Source organism: Cucumis melo, chromosome 3 (assembly GCF_025177605.1).
Source record: "Cucumis melo cultivar AY chromosome 3, USDA_Cmelo_AY_1.0, whole genome shotgun sequence".
In the NCBI taxonomy this organism is placed as follows: domain Eukaryota; kingdom Viridiplantae; phylum Streptophyta; class Magnoliopsida; order Cucurbitales; family Cucurbitaceae; genus Cucumis; species Cucumis melo.
Window position 1 is genome coordinate 2,497,701 of NC_066859.1, and position 14,644 is coordinate 2,512,344.

A 14,644-nucleotide genomic window follows, 5' to 3' on the forward strand; every position below is an offset into this window, starting at 1 on the left:
GGCTCAAAGCCATATAACAATCCTCCATCCATTTCCTCACCTAGACTCAGGTTCTCGGATCTCCGGTCACGACCTCTTTCAGCCCCAAAACCCCTTGACAACCATAGGTGGTGCTATGTAAATACTTTCACGTAGCCTTAAGGAAATCACCTTCTCGTTTACCACAAACATCAGTTAAACGTAACATATTTCAAAACCAAGTATAATAAAAAACTTAAAACACGATTTTATAAAGTTCAAGCCATATGCATTCTTAAAATTGCGATGAATAGACACATTGTTTAAGTATAAATGGAAACAAGAACTTGAAACCCGTTTTTATAAAATCTATGACATAAACATTCTTAAAATCACGATGCGTAAACACATTATTTAAATATAAATGAAATCGTGGTAAAAAAAAGTTTAAATCATAGAAATTCCCAAGCAATATCATGAGGTAACATGTATAAGTATAAAGAAAGCTTGAAAATGGGCCACTCACAATCAATAACTCGATCCCCCGGGATTATACGTTTTCCGCACTTCAATTTGGCTTGAAACAACGATCAATGTCCCTCAGTTATCTTCACATATCAAGATATCACAACTATCTCTAAAACACTTCATCATGACAACCCAAGCTATTTATGGTTAAATGGGTCGAATTACTACTTTTCTTATTAACTTTGTATCATTCGCCACATGCTTTAATTTAGGCTAAAATTTATCTTTTGGACCCCTAAACTTCAACTTAAAACTCCTAACGTCACAAGCACTAAAACTTAAGTCGTCTTTTAAAATCATCTGCTCTTATATCCAATATCCATACCTTAGAGGTTTTGATCCATTAACAAACTCAATAACAATCCAACGATCAAAACTTAGGAACTCACCCAAACTTGTCTAAAACGATCTTAAATGTGTTGATCAATGTTTCTATGTCCTCAAAATCTTTAAGCTCTCATACAAAATAATATGGGTAATATCAAGTTCATGCTAAAACTAAGTGGGTATTCATAAAACTCCAAGAAAACCTACTAGAATTTCCCAAAATTGTTCCAAAGGCTAACAAATAACCTCGACTTCAATGGACACTACTCTAATGGCTTTCTAAACTTGAGTTTGGCATCCAAAAATATAGGTAAATTGAGTTTGCTCCAAACACTTAATAAGTATCACCATTTGAAGCCAAAAATCAACGTATGTTTAAGAATTCCATGGAAAATCAGCTATCAATGAAATCTTAACAAACACTTATCAAAGTAGTCTTATTTCTAAAGAACAACACCCTCACCACCTTCTAACTGCGAAATCTAGTTATCAACAACATGGGTTATTCAATATTATCACTAAATTTAGATGGGTACACAAGATTGACTCCATAAAGCTTAGAATCATACCATAGTTGTGTGAAAATGCCAAAATCCGAGTTTGCTAAAGGTTGGACAACAACTAAATCCTTCTAAGAACTCTAGTCTTCGTTGCCTTCATTATCTGCTCAGTCTCCCACGTTGCTTCTTCAGTAGAATGGTTCCTCTGAAGAACCTTGACTTACGGTATGACCTTATTCCTTAACACCTACTCTTTCTCGTCAATAATTTGTATTGATTCCTCTTCGTAGGACAAGTTCTCTTTCAAACGAACCAGTTGTGCCTAAAAAATATGAGATGGATCGGAAATGTACTTACGCAACATGGACACATCAAACACATCACGAATCCTTGAAAGTTCCATAGACAATGCCAAACGATATGCTGTAGGCCCAATACGTTATTGTATCTCATAAAGTCCAATAAATCTTGCACTCAGCTTCCCTTTTCTGCCAAACCGAAGCACACCTTTCGAAGGAGATAACTTTAGAAAGACCTTGTCACTAACCTCAAATTCCAAGTCTCTACGGTGCTTATCTGCATAACCCTTTTAACGATTTTGGGTTGTTTTCAACTTTTCTCTAATAATTTTTACATTCTCCGAAGTGGTTTGTACTAATTCAGGCCCCACTAATTTCCTTTCTCCCACTTCATCCTAGCACACAGGAGTTCTACAACGTCTACCATACAAAGCCTCATGTGGTGTCATTCTAATACTTGAATGGAAACTACTATTATATGCAAATTTCATTAATGGCAAGTGAGCATCCCAATTACCCTTTCAACTACAAAACACAAGCTCTAAGCATATCTTCCAATGTCTGAATGGTTTGATCTAACTGGCCATCTATCTAAGGACGAAAAGCGGTACCCAAATGTAACTTGGTACCCAAGGCTTATTTTATGGTGGCTTTAATTTTATTAGGTTTAGGCCAATTGTTTTTACGGTGACTTTAAATTTGTTAGGTTAGGCCAATTGGGTTTACTGTGCTTTTATTGTCACTTTAAATTTACCCGATTCAGGCCAGTTGATTTCAATGTTCTTCAAATTTGTTAGATTTAGGTCATTTGAGTTTACTCTGTCTGTGCGTTACTCTCTTTAATTTTTTTACGCCTTTTAAAAACTCAATATCATCGAGTGTGTCTCACCACACACTCATCCAGAAAATTCCAGAATCTCGTTCAGAATTTATATTCAACTACGAACTAGTTACAGAAGAATTACAATCTAATAAAAGACCTCTCAAACTCAAATTCTCATCGTGACTCTCGCTTCTTCTAATCACCCAATAATACAATACTACACATAAATATATACATACAACAAGAATGAGAAACTACAATCAATGACAGAAAAGCACAACCAATGCTTGGTCCTTGATCATTACCTGGAGGGGAGAAAACATTGAAAACGTGAGTTGAAACTCAATGAGTGGCAATTTTGTTTATTTTTCTTAAAAACTTATAAAACTTATATTTAACAGTTTAGTTATAAAATCAACACCGAAATGATAATTTAAACATTAGAATCATATATTACCATAAACCATAAGTAATGCCAACAAACCTGTATCCAAACCAACCATGGCAAGGCATCTAAATATACGGCCAAAGATAGCTCGCACATGACTAAAAAAATCATGCGGCCAAAACTGGCTCACGCATATTTAGTACCTGCCACGATAACAACCCCCATCTAATCCGATCCAACCAATCCAACCCAACCATGATAGTATACTAAGCATACGGCCCAAGGATAGCTCACACGTGCTCCATATCCACAAAGAAACACGCGGCCAAACGGAGCTCACGCATACTTAGCACCTACCACGGTAACAACATACCGATCCTATGTGCACATAGAGCCACCCACCATGGGTTAAGCTAGGCTCGAAGCCATATCACAATCCTCCATCCATGTCCTCACCGAGGCTCAGGTTCTCAGATCTCCGGTCACGGCCTCTTTCAGCCCCAGAATCCCCTGACAACCGTGGGTGGTGCTACGGAAACACATTCACGTAGCCTTTAGGGTAATCACCAACATTTATAATATCACATATTACATGTTTAATAACCAAACATTGTCAAGAACACATTTCATAAAGCCATTTTAAATCCTTAGTGACTAAAACATGTTTTAAGAATAACCTTTCATTCAAAATATCCATGTTAATAATAGAACAAGTATTCTTAAATCAGTTGCCGTATAAATTGCGATTAATAGGTTCGAGTTCAAACATGCTTTCTGAATATAAGAGTTCATAGAAAACAGAAAGACGTATTTAAAAACATTTCTAACACATGGTTCATAAAGTAATTATATTCGAAGTTCTCACAATCGGGTCATATTATAGAACATATATAGATTTATAAGGAAATACTTGAAAATAAGCCACTCACAATCAATTACTTGATCCCCCGGGATTTTATGCTTTCCCCACTTCAATTTAGCCTGAAACAAGGATTAAGATTTATCAATTAACTTCACAAAGCAAAACGACACAACAATCTTCAACGTACTTCATAAAGCCAACTCAAACTATTTTATATTCCAAAGACTCCAATTTCTCTCTTCCAAGACTTAAATTGAATTATCCCTTCATGCTTTAATCTATTCTAAATATTCCAACTTTGGACTCTTAGCATCACATTAATCTCTTAACGACACAAGCACCCAAACATGAGAGAACCCACTAAAATTTATCTAAAACCATATCAAAATCACCTCGACAACACATTTCTCAAAATTTTTCCAGATTCGCAACATAATCTTCAAATGATCATAACTCTTTCAATACTTAACCAAAATGAGTGTTCTTTATGTCAAAATATTCATTAATTTATAAGAAGGAAGAAAAATATGATCCATAAAAAAAATACGATTCGCAATGGGTTGCTACATAATTGACCCGAAACAGAGAGTGTTTAAAAATGGAGTCTTCTCCTATCCCCTAACTTGTTTATGAAATTAGGCTTACTTCAAATCATATTTAGCTCACAATTCCTTCATAAAAGTTGTAGTGCATTGAATAATCTTTTCAACCATACTAAATAGAGATATTAACTCCATTTCTACACTTTTAACTACTCAAAACAACAACGTCTTCGCAGATTCATGCACGAAACCTGAAATCTGCCTTCTCTTTCTATTTTCGACCTTTAACCTTCAACTCTAGGAAAAATCCAATGAAATTATTCCATACACTCTTATGTCCAATAATCATACCTTAGAGGTTTAAATCCATTAACAATCTCAAGAACAATCTAAGGCTCAATAACTTAGAAACCTACCCCACTCACCTAAAATAACCTCAACCGTGTTGACCAAGGCTTCCAAGTTCTAAATTTAACTTTTCCCTAAATGCTTTAGTCTAGGCTAAACATTCCACTCTTGAACCTTAAACATCACATTGGACTCTTAATAAGATAAGGATCCAAACTTAGTGTATACTTAATGGGTCTTGTATATTAACGTGCTCTTAGTTGCAATATCAATAATGTGAGGGATTTAGATCATTTAATAACAAACTCAACGTCAAAGTAGCAAGTCAATATCTTAAGAAATTTCCCACACTTGTCCTAAACAATCTTAAGTGCGGTGAACAATGCTTCATAGTTCTCTAAAGTCCCCACTTTTCTATTCAAAAATTATGGGTAAAATCAAGTCCCGCTAATACGAAGTGGTATTTAAGAACTATGAGAGAACATGCTAATTTATCTACAACCTTATCAAATACTTGTCAAAATCGCCTTGATAACATGTTAACGCCTTTCTAAATTCGAATCTAGGATTTAAAACTATTGTGTGTTCGAAACTTATATACGCAACACCCAAACAAATCTCTAAAGTTAGAAGAAAGTTCCTTCTTGACCTCAAATGTTTAACTTTGGGACTCGAGTCTTATGAGTAATCTAATATAAATGCTTAGATTCAATGGGTATGCAAGAACTCAAAGAAAACTCACTTAAATTACTCCAAAACTTGTCAAGAACCAATTAAAGTACTCTTAACTTCCATGGGCAATATCCTAACCACCTACTAAGCTCAAAATCAAGTATCCGACATCATGGTTTAATCAATATCGTTACTAAAATTTGATGGGTACTCAAGACCCACTCTATAAAGTATAGAATCTTACCCAAGTTGTACCAGAACGCCCAAATTTAAGCTTACGAACTGCTGGACAGTGGTTTGAACTCCTTTAAAATCCAAATCTAGCATTAAAATGTAATGGGTATCGTGAAAACCAAGTCGAAACTTAATGGGTAACTGAAATTTATCAAGAAATCCATTTAAAATAAAGAAGATTTACCCAAAAACTTAGATCCAACGATACGGAGTTGAAAAGAACGAAATTAGCAATGATTCAACTTGCCGAATGACAATGAAAGATGGATAGGTACTGCACAACTCAGTTACAAAGAAACACAACGAGGACACTCGAATAGATTGTGTCGATTTGAACTAACCGCTTCAAAACGCCGTGGTTCAAGGCGCGCGGCGTGGGTGGTCGTCTTTCGACGGTTAGAGCGGCATAACGATAGTGGCGTTGTGTCAGCGTGGAGAAGCAAATGAAGGATGGGGCGGCGGAAGAGATTTCGAAAAGGAAGGGGGAAGCCGTCGGTCTCTCTCTCTTTCTAGAAGGATGAAGAAGACGAAGAAGAAGAAGGAGGAGGAGAAGAAGAAGAAAAAAATATCTCCTCTTTTCTTTTCTCTCTCTTTCTTTTTATTTTATTTTTTATAAAAGCTTAATAATAATAAGGGAATGACAAAAATGCCCATCTCTTCAAACTTAAACTTCCTTTTTACCCTCCTTCGTTCTTTTCAACACCTATACAAAACAATTTACGTTTTGAAACTCCATAAATTTAGTTCTAAAATTTCCTTATCACACGAATAAATTTTAAGGAGATATTAAATAAATAGATAAAGTAGAAGAGAACGAAATGGGGCTTACAGATATTTACTCATATTACACTTCATATTATTTCCAATATATTATTTCTCATCGTGTATATTATTTCCAACATATTATTTCTCAACCTGTATATTATTTCCAATATATTATTTCTCAACATGTATATCATTTGCCAACCTATTTTATTTCCCGACCTGTATTTCTCATATTTTACTCTCATTTGCTATTATTATTATTATTATTATTATTATTATTATTATTATCATTATTACTATTATTATTATTATTATTGTTATTGTTGATGTTGTTGTTGTTGTAATATGGTCAGCCTACTACACACCGTTAGAGGTACAAATTCAATGTAATTTAGATACAGTTATCCTTAAACTAATAATCATTCAATATAAGAAACATACACACATCCAGAACTATACCATTTTTCTTCTATCTTCTTTTTTCTTGATTTCGTCATTCATCGATTGACTGTATGAGCCTGGTTATTTCCTCTTCGATTTCCTCCGTGTCCTATTACAATTATTTACACATGTTAGTTTATAATATGTATTATACACAGTTTCAATAGGTTGTACTATATTTGGTTTTTTTTGTTTACCTTATACGGTGACCTATCTCCATCTTCTCCTCTGACTATTAGTGATGTTCCTGATTTTGACATTCTAGATTGCCCACCAGTTTGCCCTCTGGAAGTTTGGGCTTGACTTCCATCCATGCTCCCCTTTTTTGTCCTTGTCTTCATCATCATCCCTTTTACCAAGCACCATTGGATTGCTTGAATCCTGAATCCAAGTTCAAATCTTCAACGTCATCTTCTTCTTAGTCCTCTTCCACCCTGTCAAGTTGCTCTTCAAACGTTCTTGCTCCTTACATAACAAATACATACCAAATACAGTGTATTTGTTAAGATTCTGTTACATGCACACAAAATATTGAAGTTTACAGAAATGCTTACCATAAATTCATTAGTGTCTTGGGCACCCGAAGAACTAGGTTGTTGACTCTTTATTGCTTATATTATTCCATTCATCTTCTGTCCTAGTTCTTTAAACCGAGTATTCATTTTCAATTCTACAGACTTAAGAAAATCAAGAATACCCTCCATACTTTTCTCCATCCTCTCTTGGCTCTTCTCAATCTTTTCTACAATTCTCGTCAAGCCATCAATCTGACTTGTAGAGGGCATGCCTCTATTCAGCAAAACATGAGCAACGTGGTCAGAATTTTGGGTCTTTCGAAGCTCATCTTCTGCTTCCTCGAGTATATCTTTTTCTGCCTCGAGGAATGGTGTAAAGTATGGTCTTCCCTCTTCATTTGGTGTGGCGAGCATGGGGGACACTTCAAGCTGTTTAAAAATGAAACAAAATACTTTATAAATATTAAAACTGTTATAAATATTAAAACTTTTACAAATTAGTACTGGTTAGATTAAAACTTTATAAATATTAACACTGGTTAGATTTTCGTTGTTGACATTGAGTGAACTCTGTGACAACGATGCTATCATGAGTGCTGAGCGGGCCCCCCTACGACAAAGACGATGGGAGTGATGGGCAGGCCCCACTACATCGTAGAGCTTATAAACGTTGTTGTACTGGGTGTACCATACACAACGTAGATTTGTCATGTTAGTTAAAATATTTCGATATACTTGATATGCCTTGCTAGATTTCAATGACGTACATGTTGAGTATTTGAGAAAGCTATTTTTACTACTACACGTTTACATTTACGACTTGTATAAACAAATTTATATGTGTAAAGGTTTCACGTGCTCTCTTTAAATTTATAGTTTTAAACTGAGTCACTCACTGAGCTTTATAGCTCACCGTTTCCAAAATGTTTTACCCATTTTCCAGGTAGAGATCGAGTTTTCGGTGCTTGATAGACTGCCTTAGTCTGCTGAAGCTCCGTTATCAATTGCCAGTACGTGTTTCGATTTGGGCATAGAGTCTGTTGTGTTATGATGTATATACACCCTTGTATGTTATAGATACTCCATAGTTTGTATAAGCTTTAGGAGCAGCAGTTGTGTAAATTTTTGTTGGTTATATTTTTATTAAGGTGTCTTTAGGTTTACTCGTGAAATTAGTTAATTCTGAGGTACACTTCATGTAGGTGTTTGACTAGCCTAGGATCCACTGTGTTTTGTTGCATGTATAATAGTTTATATGCTAGATTGGAAAGTTCACCACATTAAAGTTTTAAGCAGAGTCGATAGATATAGGTAAAGAAAAATCATTGTCGGTCGACTTCACGCCGTCTTTGGGTCTAAGCTAGCAGGTAGTCCGGGAGGGGGTGTGACAACTTGGTATCAGAGCAGTTTGCTCCATGGGAATTAAGATACAACGGTTAGCTCTAAGAATAAACTGGAAAGTAAATAATTGAAAGTCAAGTTAGCTTAAAGGGAAGTAGTGGAGTATGGTCTAGGTAAGGGTAGAAGTAAGTCCAATTATTATTAATATGTGAGTAGACATTTAGTATCATGCATTTGAGTTAAGTATCTATAGTATGTCTAATGTGTTGACATATTATAGGAGTCATGCCACTATGTATTGGCAGATGACGCCGATAGAATCAGGATGGGATGCAAGGTCCTACCCAAGGTCCATTTGTAGGGGAATCTAGTACCCTAAGAGTTCGAGGTGGGGTAGGAAACGAGCAGTTTACAAGAACTGCACAGGAGATAGGAAGGCTAGAGAGAGCAGAGCCTAGTGATCCAGAAAAGGCATACGGAATTGAACGATTGAAGAAGTTAGGGGCTACAATGTTTGAGGGTTCCAAAGATCCAGCTGATGCAGAGAACTGGTTGAATATGCTTGAAAAGTGTTATGATGTGATGAATTGTCCTGTGGACCAAAAGGTTAGATTGGCCACATTTTTGTTGCAAAAGGAGGCTGAAGGATGGTGGAAATCTATATTAGCTAGGCGCAGTGACACACGTGCTTTAGATTGGCAGACTTTTAGAGGCATATTCGAAGATAAGTATTATCCCAGCCCATACTGCAAAGCCAAGAGGGATGAATTTATGGGGTTGAAATAAGGATCACATTCAGTGGCTGAGTATGAGAGGAAGTATACCGAGCTTTCACGGTATGTTGACGTTATTGTGGCTTCTGAGAGTGACAGGTGCCAAAGGTTTGAAAGAGGGTTGCATTTTGAAATACGTACCCCAGTTACAGCCATTGCTAAGTGGACGAATTTTTCTCAGTTAGTGAAGACTGCCCTTCGTGTGGAGCAGAGTATAACAGAAGAGAAATCAGCAGTGGAGCTTAGTCGTGGGACTTCATCAGCTAGTGGATTTAGAGGTCGTGAGCAGCGAAGGTTCACGTCTGGGATAAATATTTCAAGCCATCAAGACTTTAAGAATCGGTCTGGAGGCCAAGCATCAAGGAACGTGAGTTATGGTAGTGTTTTTCTGAGAAAGAGCTAGAGAATACCTAGTCAACCCACTAGATCAACAGTAAGATCGCAACCAGGTTAGGAGTCTGTTGCTAGTAAAGTCAGGCTAACACCATGCACGAGTTGTGGCAGGAACCATCGAGGTCAGTGTTTGGTGGGTGCCGGTGTATGTTACCAGTGTGGACAACCATGACATTTCAAGAAAGATTGTCCGCAGTTGAACATGAAAATTGAAAGAGATCAGGGAGTTGGGTCCCAGACAGTTGAGCAATCAAGAGTTTCAGTGGTTCCAATAGAGGGCACCAGTGGTGGAAGGCAAAAGGGAGTTGTTGGAAGACCTAGGCAGCAGGGAAAAGTCTATACTATGACTCAACAAGAAGTGGAGGATGCACTAGACGTTATTACTGGTACGGTTCTTATTTGTAATGTACTTGCAGATGTTTTATTTGATTCAGATGCTACGCATTCCTTTTTTTCAAGTATATTTCTGACTAAGCTGAATAGGATGCTAGAGCCTTTATTTGAGAGGTTAGCTATATACACTCCAGTTGGTGACGTTTTACTTATCAATGAGGTGTTGTGTAATTGTGAAATTTTAGGAGAAGGTATCAGTTTGCTAGTGGACTTGCTACCACTAGAGTTGCAGAGGTTAGATGTAATTTTGGGAATGAATTTCTTATTTGCTCACTATGCATCTATGGATTGCCATAGGAAGGAAGTGGTTTTTAGAAAACCAGGCTTTTCTGAAGTAGTTTTTAGAGGTATGAGAAAGGTCATTTCTAGAAGTTTAATCTCAGTTTTGAAAGCTGAGAAATTGCTGAGGAAGGGTTGCACAACGTTTCTTGCACACATTGTAGTAGTGCAGAGTGAAAAGCTGAAGCCAGAAGATGTTCCTGTAGTGAAAGAGTTTCTTAACGTATTTCCAGATGATCTGTCAGGTTTGCCACTTGATAGAGAGATTGAGTTCACCATTGAATTATTACCAGGAACAACACCTATTTCACATGCACCGTATAGAATGGCTCCAAGCGAGCTTAAAGAATTGAAGATGCAGTTACAAGAACTGGTTGACAAGGGATACATCAGGCCTAGTGTATCGCCTTGGGGAGCCCCAGTGCTATTTGTGAAAAAGAAAGATGGTACCCTTAGAAAAGAAAAGAAAAGAAAATGGAAATTAAGTGTGCACACACACACACACACACACACACACACACACACACACACACACACACACACACACACACACACACACACACACACACACACACACACACACACACACACACACACACACACACACACACACACACACACACACACACACACACACACACACACACACACACACACACACACACACACACACACACACACACACACACACACACACACACACACACACACACACACACACACACACACACACACACACACACACACACACACACACACACACACACACACACACACACACACACACACACACACACACACACACACACACACACAAACACACACAAAGGATAAAAGGAAAAAAAGAGAACAAAATTTCATTTTTATTTTCTTCTTCTTCTTTTCCCTTCACCGCAAAACTTTTTGAAGAAAACGTTCTCATCCATCTTCCATTTTTCCTTCTTAAATTTACAGAGAAAATTTAAGAGAGAGTTTGGAAGGAAGAAGAAGAGGAATTTGATTAGAGTTTTAAGGTTGAAGAAGAGAAGGAGAACTCAAGCAAAGTGTATCCATGGCAGAATCTTGGTTCATTCTTCACATCACTGGTTTTTAATTTGGTTTGAACTCTTCAAAAGGAATTAAGACACGAGGTTTACATTTACTGAAAGTTAACGCATTTTCAAGTTGGAGCAAATTCTGATATTCATTGGGTGCTTTTTGATGAAGAAATCAGGGTAGCTGGTTTTCATCAGAATTTCGGAGGTCTCTGGTTTTTCTTGTATTTCAGAGTGTACCGGTATAGTTAAGATTTCTATTTAGTATGGTTGGAAAGCTATTCAATTTACTACAACTATTATGAAGAAATTATGAGCTAAATATGATTGGAAGTAAGCTTAATTTCAGAAACAAGTCAGGGGATAGCAGAAGACTCTATTTTTGAACTCTCTCTGTTTCGGGCCATTTCTATAGCAATCTGTTGGGCATCATATTTTCTTTCCTTCAGGTAAATTATAGAAGACATGAAAATGAAGATTTTGATATAAATAACACTCATTTTGGTTAAGTATTGAGAGAGTTATAGTCATTTGAAGTTTATGTTAGAAATCTGGAAATTTCAGAGAGTTGTTGAAATAGGATTTTATATCTTAAACTTTGTTTTCATGAGCGTCATCTTTAGTGCGACATGTTATTTATATCTTTAGAAAACCAGATTCTGATGTTGTGAGTCTTCCATGGTTGGCCAAACAATTCACAAAATTGCCTCTAGATGCTGATGTTGTGAGCATCCAAATATACGCTCGTGCATACATTATGCAACTCATTTGAGGCTTTCAGTTTGCCGACAAATCAAATAACATGATCTACTATATGTTTCTTCTACTTTTAAGCGATTTCAAACGGACGAGTACGTATTCTTGGGGTGTTCATGGCTTGCATAGATGTATAGAGAATTGTTTGTCGAGCCAATAATGCACAATCCTTAGAAATAGCTTGTCTACTAATGCTACTGCAAGTATAGGCATATGACAGATTCCCCATTGTGGCACCACAAGTAGCATTACGACTCCAGTTGGTCAATATTTTTCACACCCTGTTCTAAGTTTTCCCCTCAAACCTAGATCGTGGTGTGAATCTAGTCTTTAAAACATTCCTTTTCAAACGTAAGACTAATAAAATACTTGTAAAAAATTTCTATAAAAACTTCGGCAGCACCTCCCCTAAAATATGGGTTAGCCAAACTTGTTAAGGGGAGAAATTTTACGCTTCTACATGTGCATATAAGCAACTTCAAACTCAACATCACATCGAGTGTGTCTCACCATACACTCATCTAGACTATTCTAGAGTTTCAAGTAGAAATCATAATCAACTAGATATTACATACAAAATGATTTCAGTCTAATGAGGGATATCTCCAAACAGAAGTCCTTAGCGTCACTCTCGTTACATCTAACCACTCCATGATGCAATACAAAATATAGCTATATACATACAAAAAAGGAGGATCTACAAATGATAATGAGAGCTCAACCAAAGTTTGGTTTTTTATCGTTACCTAAGGGAGGGGGGAGAAAACATTGAAAAGGTAAGTTTAAAACTCAGTGAGTGGCAAATTTTTTAGAAGTAAAACTTATAAAACATGCTCAAATAGAAAATCTGTAAATATGCATTAGTAATGAAATATTAGTTAAAACAACATTATCTCATAGCCACTAATCAACCAACAAACTTGTAGTCAATCCAACCATGGAAAGACATCTAAATATACGACCAAAGATAGCTGACACATGATAAAAGAATCATGCAGCCAAAACTAGCTCATGCATATTTAGTACCCGCCATGATAGCAACCTCCATCCAATCCAACCATGATAGCATACTAAATACACAACCGGGAATAGTTCACACGTGATCCATATCCACAAGGAAACCCGCAGTTAAACGGAGCTTGCGCATACTTAGCACCTACCACAGTAAAAACATTCATCCAATCCCACCATGATAGCATACTAAATACACGGCTTGAAATAGCTCACATGTGATCCACCTCCATAAGGAAACATGCGGCCAAAGGGAGCTACACATCCATACCGCTCCTATGTGCACATAGAGCCACCCATCATAGGTTAAGCTAGACCCAAAGTCATATCACAATCCTCCATCCATGTCCTCACCTAGACTCAGGTTCTCGGATCTCTGGTCACGACCTCTTTCCGTCTTAGAACCCCTGACAACCATAGGTGGTGCTACGGAAACACATTCACGTAGCCTTAAGGAAATCACCTTCTCGTTTACCATAAACATCAGTTAAACGTAACATATTTCAAAACTGAGTATAATAAACAAACTTGAAACACAATTTTATAAAGTTCAAGCCATACGCAGTCTTAAAATTGCGATGAATAGACACATCGTTTAAGTATGGAAAGAAGAACTTGAAACTCGTTTTTATAAAATCTATGGCATAAACATTCTAAAAATCACGACGCATAAAAAAATTGTTTAAATATAAACGAAAACACGGTCATAAAAAGTTTAAATCATATCAATTCCCAAGCAATATCATGAGATAACATGTATAAGTATAAAGAAAGCTTGAAAATGGGCCACTCACAGTCAATAAGTCGGTCCCTCGGGGTTATACGTTTTCCCCACTTCAATTTGGCTTGAAACAATGATCAATGTCCCTCAGTTATCTTCACATATCAAGATATCACAACTATCTCTAAAACACTTCATCATGACAACCTAAGCTATTTATTGTTCAATGGGTCGAATTACTACTTTTCTTATTAACTTTGTATCATTCACCACATGCTTTAATTTAGGCTAAAATTTAACTTTTGGACCCTTAAACTTCAACTTAAAACTCCTAACACCACAAGCACCCAAACTTAAGTCGTCTTTTAGAATCATATGCTCTTATATCCAATATCCATACCTTAGAGGTTTTGATCCATTAACAAACTCAATAACAATCGAGCGAGTCAAAACATAGGAACTCACCTAAACTTGTCTAAAACGACCTTAAATGTGTTGATCAATGTTTCTAAGTCCTCCAAATATTTAAGCTCTCACACAAAATAATATGGATAATATCAAGTTCATGTTAAAACTAAGTGGGTATTCATAAAACTCCAAGAAAACCTACTAGAATTTCTCAAAATCGTTCCAAAGGCTTACAAATAACCTTGACTTCAATGGACAATACTCTAATGGCTTTCTAAAGTTTAGCATAAAAAAATATAGGTAAATTGATTTTGCTTCAAACACTTAATAAGT

At 36.5% G+C, this 14,644-nt stretch overlaps 1 long non-coding RNA gene across 1 annotated transcript; it reads right to left on the bottom strand.

Moving 5' to 3' along the window:
• Positions 1-2,573: 2,573 nt before the first annotated feature.
• LOC127148389 (uncharacterized) lies at positions 2,574-6,042 on the bottom strand. The gene is made up of 5 exons (XR_007819351.1): positions 5,666-6,042; positions 5,492-5,567; positions 3,753-3,804; positions 2,893-3,352; positions 2,574-2,740 (listed from the first exon to the last, which is right to left on the bottom strand). It is a non-coding gene; the product is annotated as an uncharacterized LOC127148389 (long non-coding RNA).
• Positions 6,043-14,644: the final 8,602 nt, after the last annotated feature.